Source organism: Acinonyx jubatus, chromosome A2, assembly GCF_027475565.1.
Source record: "Acinonyx jubatus isolate Ajub_Pintada_27869175 chromosome A2, VMU_Ajub_asm_v1.0, whole genome shotgun sequence".
In the NCBI taxonomy this organism is placed as follows: Eukaryota; Metazoa; Chordata; class Mammalia; order Carnivora; family Felidae; genus Acinonyx; species Acinonyx jubatus.
Genome location: NC_069383.1, coordinates 2,965,736 through 2,975,714, shown reverse-complemented (window position 1 = coordinate 2,975,714; position 9,979 = coordinate 2,965,736). Strand labels below are relative to the sequence as shown.

At 56.9% G+C, this 9,979-nt stretch overlaps 1 long non-coding RNA gene across 1 annotated transcript; it reads right to left on the bottom strand.

Moving 5' to 3' along the window:
• Positions 1-5,570: 5,570 nt before the first annotated feature.
• LOC106975938 (uncharacterized) lies at positions 5,571-8,485 on the bottom strand. Its single transcript, XR_003417589.2, has 3 exons — positions 7,775-8,485; positions 7,317-7,426; positions 5,571-7,136 (listed from the first exon to the last, which is right to left on the bottom strand). It is a non-coding gene; the product is annotated as an uncharacterized LOC106975938 (long non-coding RNA).
• Between the last annotated feature and the right edge of the window lie 1,494 nt (positions 8,486-9,979).

Genomic DNA, 9,979 nt, shown 5'->3' with positions numbered 1-9,979 from the left:
GTAAATAAATAAATATTTTTTTTATATGTCTGGTAGGAAAGTTGGCCATGGTTTATGGAGGCTAATTTTGGGAGGAAAGCAGACAGAAGGAGGGGAGGAAGGACTTTTACTTTTTCCTATGTGTGTCTGTGCTGTGTGCATTTTTGTACAATGGGATGTATTCCTTTACTACATAGACTCTTTTAAAAAAATTTTTTTTAATGTTTATTTCTATGAGAGAGAGAGAGAGAGAGAGAGCATGAGCGGGGAGGGGCAGAGCGAGAGGGAGACACAGAATCCGAAGCAGGTTTCAGGCTCCGAGCTATCAGCACAGAGCCCCATGCGGGGCTCGAACCCACGAACCGTGAGATCGTGATCAAGCTGAAGTCGGATGCTTAACCAACTAAGCCACCCCAGCGCCCCCTCTTTTTTTAAATAATGGAGGGGAAGTAAAAGCCTGAGGAGGCTGGGCTGATTGGCAGGGGAGGCCCTGGGGAGCCCAAGGCAGGAGCCCGAGGCCAGGCCAGCTGCCTGGAGCTTTGGGTCCTCCTGTCTGGACCTGACACAGGAGGGTGGTGAGTGGCACCGAAGCCGGGCTGCCTGATGGAGACACTGCTTGAGTTGTCGGGGGGCCCCCGCATCTGCATTCGGCAGCTCCCAGGGCATCTGCCGTATGGAACCGAGCAGGGACAAGTCAACACCGCTTGTGCCCCAGCCGAGGCTGCTTCCCTGGGGCCCCGGCGACACGCGGCAGAGCCTGGGACCCCCCAGCGAGTCCCAGTGAGAGCCGTGCGCACCGGGGTCTGGGGCAACGCTTTGCACACCGCCCGGCGCAGTTCATAGGACGGGGCTGGCGGGTCCGTTCGCGGCGCGTTTCTAACTGGGGTCCCACCTTCTCTCGGGTGGGCGCTCCGCAGAGAGGCTAAGCCACTGGTTTCCTGGTTTGTTCCGTGCTGCCACGCGGTGTCCAAACTCTGGCCCTTGACGCTCCATGCTAATGGTCTCCCTTGGTGATCTGGAACTTGTTGCCTGGTGTCACCGCGCCTCCCGGGCTGAGTACATCCCTGCACCGGCCGGGCGCACCTGACGGGGACATGGGGCTCCGCAGATAACTTCCAGCGCACGTGTCCCAACTTTAGTCTCAGGCTGCGCTGTCCCTTGAGGTGAATATCGATTTGGTATTTAAGTTCCGTCGATATTTACCTCTTAAGTCAATAAGGCTTAACGTTTATCTCCAGTGACGCTGGTATCTGCCTAGAGCTGATTCACACTCCCGGCCTGCAATCCTGCAGTCCGGAGGAGAGGAGTTTCGTGGGCCCGTCCCCTCCTCGGGCCGGGGTGCCCTGCGAGGTGTCCAGACCCCCTCACCCCACGTCGGATGCTTCCATCCGCACGTAGTGAGAAGGGGAGCGGAGGCCAGTTGCCTCAGGTTGGTGACTGGCGAAACCTGATGAAACATGGCTTTTCCCTTTGGCCGGACGAGAAGTATTTGCACTTGCTTCCGCTGGCCCTGCTTGGAAGCAAATTTCCGGGGAAAGCTGCGAAAACAATCAGATGGCCTTAACACTGGGACCAGGCAGATGAGGCCTCTGGTCCCCATGGGTGGGGCCCTGCGGAGGGAACCGGTCCCCATGGGAGGGCCCTGCGGTCCCTGTGGGTTTTATGTTTAATTAATTATGTTAAATGTTTAAACATTTAAAAATAAAATAAAATTAAATTAAATTAAATTAAATTAAATTAAATTAAAATTCAAAGAAAAAAAGGAGGGGGCCCCTGGGTGGCTCAGTCGGTTGAGCCTCCGACTTCGGCTCAGGTCATGATCTCACAGTTCGTGGGTTTGAGCCCCATGTCTGGCTCTGTGCTGACAGCTTGGAGCCTGGAGCCTGCTTCGGATTCTGCGTCTCCCCCTCTCTCTGCCCTCCCCTGCTCATGCTCTGTCTCTCAAAAATAAATAAATAAATAAATAAATTAATTAATTAAAACAACAACAAGAATCTGTACCCTGGGCAAAGTGATTGCCCTTCCTGGTGTGGGGAGGCCTGGACAGAATGGGGTCAGGGACGGGGACTTTCCCCCTGCCCGTTTTCCAGCTGGGACATCGGTCTTCATCTGCGTTCAACGGATCTTACAGCACTGGCTCTCCCGGGTCCCCAGCTTGCACGTGGCAGCTCGTGGGACTTGCCAGCCTGCAGTCACATGAGCCCACTCTTCCCCATGCACACGCGTGTGTGCTTACACCCCCAGTGGGTTCTGTTTCTTGGAGCAGCCCGGCCGATGCCCAGGCAGCACGGCCGGTCCCGGGCGAGCGGTGCTGCCCTCGTGGCTCCCACGGCCTCTGCCCCTACATCGGCAGAGGTGCCATGGTGACACCTCCTGGCCACCAGAGGTCTGATCGGGGTGAGCCCCGGGGTTCTCAGGTCGCTGGACTGCACGCAGGGGTCTGACCAACCCTCATAGCGTTTGGCCTTGGCCATGAGCACCGTCCGTGACGCATAGGACTCAAAGCTGCAGGAAGCAGATGGGCCCAGGGGCCGTCGGCACCGGTGAGTCAAGCACAGGAGGCCATCACTGCCACCGCCCGGGCTGGAGGGACCTGGCTGGGCGTGCAGGTTCACAGTCAGGTGGGAGCAGGGGCGAAAGGCGGCAGGCTGAGTTGCTGGGTGCCGAGCGCCTCAGACTCTCCACCTCCATGCGGCCCGAGACCTCCAGGGGACCCGCGAGGCCCCTCCTGCCCAGACACAGGCGAGTGTGCAGGAGCGTCTCCACCTTCCACCAACACGGCGCATCACGACAGACAGATCGCAGAGGCAGGCGGGAACACCCGGCGTCTTCCATCATGCCGGGCAGTAAAGACATTTACAGGGAGGTAAACACAGCTGTTTGCCATGAAACATTTACGTTAAAATGTAAAGGCTTGGGGTGCCCGGGTGGCTCCGTCGGTCGAGCGTCCGGCTTCGGCTCAGGTCACCATCTCGCGGTCCGTGGGTTCGAGCCCCGCGACGGACTCTGTGCTGACAGCTCGGAGCCTGGAGCCAGCTTCGGATTCTGCGTCTCCCCTCTCTCTGCCCCTCCCCTGCACGCGTTCTCTCTGTCTCAAAAGTAAATTTTTAAAAAACATACAAAGGGTTAATGGCTGTGATTTGTAAATGAATTAATAAACATTGTTAAATGTTCTTGGCTTTATTTTCTAATCTAGAAGACTTGTCATTGGTAACCTCTAACGAGGCCGACATCCTTAGGTATAAGCCACACGAACCGACCCTCCTTGGGTCCCCCTAACTCCCAACCGTGTGAAGAGTTCCTGGCGCTGAGTGGGTGAGCCCTGTACTCAGGACCACGGCTCTGCCCGCCCGCAACAAGCCGCCGCCTTGCGACCCTTGTCGCCTGTTACCGGGTCTCTCAGGTGAGGGAGAGAACAGCAAACACCGTGTGCCCTCCATGTCCCAGGCGCTGCGCTAAGCCCTTGGCAAACATTAACGAACTTGATCCCCAGGCCACGCCATGAGGTAAGCTTTGTGTTTCGCCTCCCGTTTACACACGGAGCACAGAGACGTGAAGGCACCAGCCCTGGGTCCCACAGCTGGGAAGGGGCAGAGCCGGGATCCGCCCCGGCGGGCAGGCCGTGCTGCGTCAGACGCCGGCGTGTTCGTCACTGACGCTCACTGGCCCGCGTCCTCTCAGACGACACTTTTAACACTTTAAGAGCCGTCTCTGTGGTTTGCAGTCACGGAGGGTGCCACCGCCCATGGCTGACAAGCGTGTGGTGCGTGGGCACTGGTTTGCTCGGGCAAATACACGGCCCGGAGTCCGCAGGTCCGAGACCAGCCCGCAGCTTCCTCCCGAGGCTCCGTCCTTGTCGTGGGGGCGTCCGTCTGTCTTCGTCTTCCCATGGGGGACCTCCCCGCGCGGGCGCCCGCGTCCAAGCCCAGATACTGCTTGCGGCCACCCTGGTCCACTGCATCCGAACAAATGGCCCGCGAGGCCCCTCTTTCCACAGAAGGTCACCTTCGAGGTCCCGGGGGTGGGGGGCGTAGCGCGGTCCCTAACAATACCTTACACCGCAGCCGTGCTTCTGAACGTCGTTCCTGCGGGTGGACAAGCCTTCGAAGGGGAGCGAGCCCCGCTCGGGGCCCGGGTGGGGAGGACGCCCCGGGCCCAGTTCGCCCCTGGGTTTGCTCCCTGCTTCCCTCCCCCTTCCCGCTCTTCTGCCCCCCCCGCCTGCCACAGCGGGGACTTGAAGCTCGGTCCTGGAAGCGGCCACGGTACTGAGGCCGGCGTGGCGGCGGTAGAGAGAATGAGAACTGTTTCTGCATGGACCCCGGGCTCTGCCCACGCCCACGGAGGGGGGTCACCTCCCTGACGCCCACATGGTTTCCCCAGAGCAGCCCTGGGTGACGTCTGGGTTTCACCAAGTAGTCCCTGCGGGTGTTTGTGGTAAGGCCACGCTCGTATTCCTACTCACCAGGGGGTAAACTGAGGCAAAATGGAGCACCCGGGCAGAGGCCAGATCACAGCCGCGTGGGGACAGCCGACTGGGGGGGCAGCCTGTGTGCTCTCGGTCCACACACAGGGTGTTGGCGCGGGGACGCTCCGCCTTCCACAAAGTCAAGACGGAATAACGTGCAGATTTACAGAAGCGATGAGTTGAGCGTCGACCTCGGCTCAGCTCATGATCTCACGGTCCGCGGGTTCGAGCCCCATGTCGGGCTCTGTGCTGACAACTCGGAGCCTGGAGCCTGCTTCCGATTCTGTGTCTCCCCCTCTCTCTGCCCCTCCCCTGTTTGCACGTGCGCTCTCTCTCTCTCTCTCACAAATAAATAAATGTAAATTTTTTTTAAAAATGTAGAACTCCACACTAGGAGTATATTATGTCTTTAGTTCTCACTCCCCCTTATTTTTAAAATTTTCTTACTGAGGTATAAAATCCATACAGCTAATCTTTCTTCTGAGGGGGCTGCAGAGGAAGAGAGAGAGGGGGAGTGAGAGAGAGAGCATCTCAAGCAGGCCCCAGGCCCAGGATGCAGCCCGACGTGGGGCTCTATCCCATGACCCTGAGATCGTGACAGGAGCCGAAATCAAGAGTCAGACGCTTAACTGATTCAGCCACCCAGGCGCCCTGATAAAACTAGTCTTAATCGTACAGCTTGTATAACTGCCATGTGTTTAGGAGGGAGAACGTTCCGGAACCCCAGACAGCTCCCCAGTGCCTTTATCCGTGAGTGTGTCCCATCCCTCCCCGGGATTTAGTTACCAATGCTACACACACGTCCTGCTTTTGGGAAATCCCACACCATAACCGCCCGTGTGGTTTGTGCCGGGAAGGGCAGACCGTTCCCAGCAGCAGACTGGTTCTCCAAGCAAAGGTCATGACCCTGCGCTAACAAAGACAAAGGTGAAAAGCGTACACGTTTCTGTGTGAAATGCAGACATTTCTAGACCTTTAAAAAACACCATTCCTTGCTTGAGGACTCTCCCAACTGAGCAGCCAGTCAAAAGCTCTCTAGTACGAGGATTCCTCCTGTTGTTGAAATGGTAAAATGAGCTTTCATCTGCAAAATTTTGACCTACGACCACCTGCTCTAGCTGAGGCAACCTCAGTCCAGCCGTGCGGGGCGCAAGGCGCTCCCAGAGGCCGGCCCCCACCGAACACGGCACGAGGGCGTCTCGTGGAACTTCTCCAAGTGAATTTTGTTCACACGCACCTTCCTTGACCAGACGTGGTTCACCAGGGTCCACCAAGCCCCTAAATCCATACACATGGTAGGCCGTGATGACAGGGGTCCATCAACCCAAAGTCCTCTTGGCATTTGTTTCTGATTGTGAGGACCCGGCACAGATGTGGGCACCTGGACGCTTTCCCTCCTCTCTCGGTGCACGCAGGACATCCCCTCCCGCGACGCTCGGGTTCACGAGAGGAGACCGGGCAGAAAGACCGCAGGCCATCTGAGGGCGGGACGGGGTCTTTTCATCTCTGAGTCCCCAGGCAGCGCGAATCCAAGAGTCGCTTCAGCCCCGTCTATATCCACCAAAGGACTGATGGTCAAGACTGAGAGCCCGAGGACCAGGCTGGCGGATGGGGTCCTGGCGCCCGAAAGCTATGTCCGAGTCCCCCCTACTTGCGAATGTGACCTTACTTGAAAATGGGAACGAACCTGGCGAGGTCTTCACCGACCCGACAAAGACCCCCGTCACCAAGCACGCTGCTCGCGCTCTCTCCCAGGAGGGTGGGACCTGGTGTCCAGAGGCCCCGCACAGATGCCCCGTTCTTATCCTGGGGGACAGCGTGGCTCCGCCACTCGGTTGAAAGTCTCAGAGCCTCGGTTCGGGGACAAAAGGCCCGAGGGCCCAGAGGATGCCCGCCGCCCTCACCGCCCTCACGCCCACTGCTCTGCTCCTTGGTCGTCCAGTTGGCCGGCTGCTGTCCGTCTGCAGGGGCTGTGGAGAACCAGGGGCCGCCCACGCCGGGCTCACAGGCCTGTCAGCACACGCCTGGGCCCAGAGCCCGTTCTCCCACGTGAGGGTGTGGGTGGCTGGACGGGTCTCGGGACAGCCCCAGCAGGGGTGAAGCAGAATGACTGAATTCAGTCTGGTTTCCTTTCCTAATTTGCATGTATTTCACTCACAGCTACCAACCTTGAATCTGGAGGGGACCCTAAGAGTCTATAGGGCTTGTGTATTTTGCCAAGCCCCTCCCCACCATTACCTGCTCATGACCTAAGGTAAGGGGGCTGGTGCTTTTAGCGGAAACTGGGCAGGGGCGGGGATGGAGGGGTCACAGTGGCTGAGTCAGGTGCCCTGTCCAGGGGTTCCCAGGCCACCAGTGGCACAGCTGGCTTGCATCCCAGGACACCTAGTCCTGGGAGATCAAAGCCAGCTTTGAAGACCAGTGCTCCCCGCCCCATCCTCTGCCCAAAGGTCAGACCCTGAGCTCACAGCCTCCCTTAATTTCTCTGAAACTTCCAGGCACAGATGCTGCCGTGCAGATTTCGAGAGTGTGAAATCCTGTTATAGCAGTAAATGTCAGCATGCCCAGGGGCTAGGATGCTTTCCAGGACTGGGGGGCTTCTAGCCTGGGAGGCTGGGAGATGGTGACACCACTCGTCTGGATCCTGAGGTTACTGGAGAAGGCGCCTATTTGACGGGCGACATGAGCTCAGCTTGGGGAAATGGGAAAGAAACAAAAGGCATCAGTTCAGACCTGATACAACACAGTCTGTTTGCAAAGCTGAAATATACACCAATGAAGCCTCCAAAACGAGTTACAAAGGGAGTTCTCTATGAATGCAAAACGACAACCAGGCTGACTGCATAAGCGCTGACAGAAAAGATGAACTCACCTGAAGGTTAGGGCAGGAATCCAGGAGGCCTTCCTGCAGGAGGAGAGTCTCAAGCCAGGTTTTATGGATTGCTGACCAGAATATTCCAAAATGAGAAGTACTAGCCAACACTGAAAAACAGAAAACTTTTATTCAGCTTTCAAAGGAAACACTGAGAGAGAGGAGAGGAGGGAGAAGGGGAGGGAAGGAGACAGAGACAGAGAGACAGAGACAGAGAGAGCCTTCTCATTTTGCTTGGGAACAGAGCACTCAGGAAACAATGTGGGATTTTTTCCAGGAAATGCCTTCTTCCTTTCTTTCCACTTCTCCCTAAGTAAATAGCCCAAGACCTCTGTCACGATGTTTGGGTAGCATTTAAGGCTGGTTTATTTAATTAGAGCGATGATTTCAGCCTGCCAGCCGGAGTCCGTGAGACCTCAGCCCTGCCGCCTCCAATTGGCATGGGGGGACTCACTCACCCTCCGACCTTGGAGGGTCTTTTTATCCGCTTGATCTCAGCGTGATTAGTGAAGGCAGTTAGGCAGTCAGATGGAAGCCCAGGGCCACGCCGCCTCTCAGACACTCTTTTAACAACCCTGGAAGGGTTTACAGAAATGAGCCTAGAAGGAATCAAGCGTGGCCATGAATAAATATCACCTGAGAACGGTGAGAAGACCTCACTCCACCTCTGGAAGAATGTTCCGGAAATCAGGGACAGAAGCGGCCGCAGGGAGGGGACTGGCTGGCTAGGAGGAGGGAAGAGGGCTTCATTTCTCCCCGTACTCTGTGCTCCTTCCCATAACGTCCCCGTGCACGTACCACCACGGGGAGACACGTTCCTTAATGTCTAGTGAAACACCTTGTGCTCCTGCCTTGATTCCGTGCGAGATGCTGATTCTGCTTTTCTGTGACAACACGCTGAAGGTGCGGGCAGAGGGGCGCCCAGGGCCTACTTTGCATGTTGTTGTGGCCCTTTTGTTTTTTTAATAAAAAAGTGTTATGTGTTTCCTTTTTTTTTTTTTTAAGAGCTTCTGAAACAGAAAGACCAGCTAATACTTCTGGCTACAACAGAAACCAGACTAAATCCGGGGCATCGTGCGTATGGGGTTCCAGAAGGTGACTGCTGCTTCCCGCGGCAGGGTACTTCCAGGAGGGCAGAGAGGGCATGTCCTGCCTCGGGCGTCACTGCCTGGATGGTGGCCGGGACAGAGGCTCCACGCTTGCTAGCACACAAGTGCCCTGCGTGTGGCTAAGGCAGAGTGGGAGGAAGAAGGGGTTGGGGGTCCAGAAGCAGGTTCTTTCTCATGGAACATTTTGTGGAGAGAGGCTCAGACTGCCATTGAGGGTGGTGACGGAGTCACATCTGTTCCGGGCAGACCGCCTGCCCGGCTCAGTGGAGACACCCACCACATGCTAGGCAGTGCTGGGGAGATCATGGGAGAGGGTGGGGGGCTCGGCTCTGAGGCCCCCGCCTGGGAAGCCACCATGGGCACAGGTCACAGCCAAGCAGGGGGAGCCGGTCTGCAGAGCTCGAAGGGGGTCACAGAGACACGGAGGAGAGCAGAGACAGACACAGAGAGAGGCAGACGGAGAAAGAGACCCAGAGAGACAGAGAGAGTCAGAGAGATTTGGACAGAAAGCGGCAGAGAGAGGCAGGCAGATGGAGACAGTGACACAGGGAGAAAGTCAGAGGGGGGGGGGGTTGGGGAAAGGAGGGGGTGCCACCCCCCAGCCCCAGGCCCCGGGCCCAGCCCAGCACAAGGGCCTGCTTCCTGCCCTGGGTTCCTAGGGAACCCCCTCCTTCTGCTAGATTCTGTCTGCTGAGGCTCCTGGGAGAGTGACAGTTCTTTTTAACCAAAGGCACCTAGCTTAAACCTGAAGTTATAACCAAGGAGACTGAGCAGTGATGCAGAGTCGGGGTGGGGGCCACCGGGGCACCCCCGTGTGCTGGGAAGCCTGGGCACTCAGGACAGGGGTGTGGGGTTAGCTCCAAAGATCCATTGCGGTGGCCATAAAACCGGCCGTGACACACCTCCAGGCGCATAATCACAGGGCCCCGAGCTTTCTGCAGCCACGCACCGCCCCCTCAGCCGGCCAAGCGTCCTACGCGGCTCCCAGCCAGCGACCGAGCACAGAGGGAACACCGAGGGTGGCGGGAGGGGGATGAGTGCAGGGGTCAAAAGGCAGCGACCCCCAGTTACAGGATAAATAGGTCCCGGGAATGTCGGCACAGCACGGGGACTCTAGCCGATGACACTGTCCTGCACACCTGAAAGTTGCTTGGAGGAGAGATCCTAAAAGTTCTCATCAGAAAAGTACAATAAAATTTGTAACTATGTGTGGTGATGGATGCCAACTAAACTTATATCCTGGTGATCATTTTCCAAAATCTACATGTACCAGATCGTTATGCTGTACGTATAAAGCCAATACAGCGCGAGATGTCGACTGTATCTCAATTTAAACAATTAAACGTAAAGCGCTACGACTACTACTGAGAGAGAGCAGTGAGGCTCGCCCCCTGGTGTGGACTGCTGATTTCTCCCAGGGGAGGGGGGCAAGGCTGGGCCAAACCACACCAGGCACCCGGAGGCCCCGAGGCTCTCATCCCCTATGGACAAGAAATTAAGAAAAGCCTTGGGGGGTCTGGGGGGGCTCAGTCGGTTAAGTGTCCAATTTTGGCT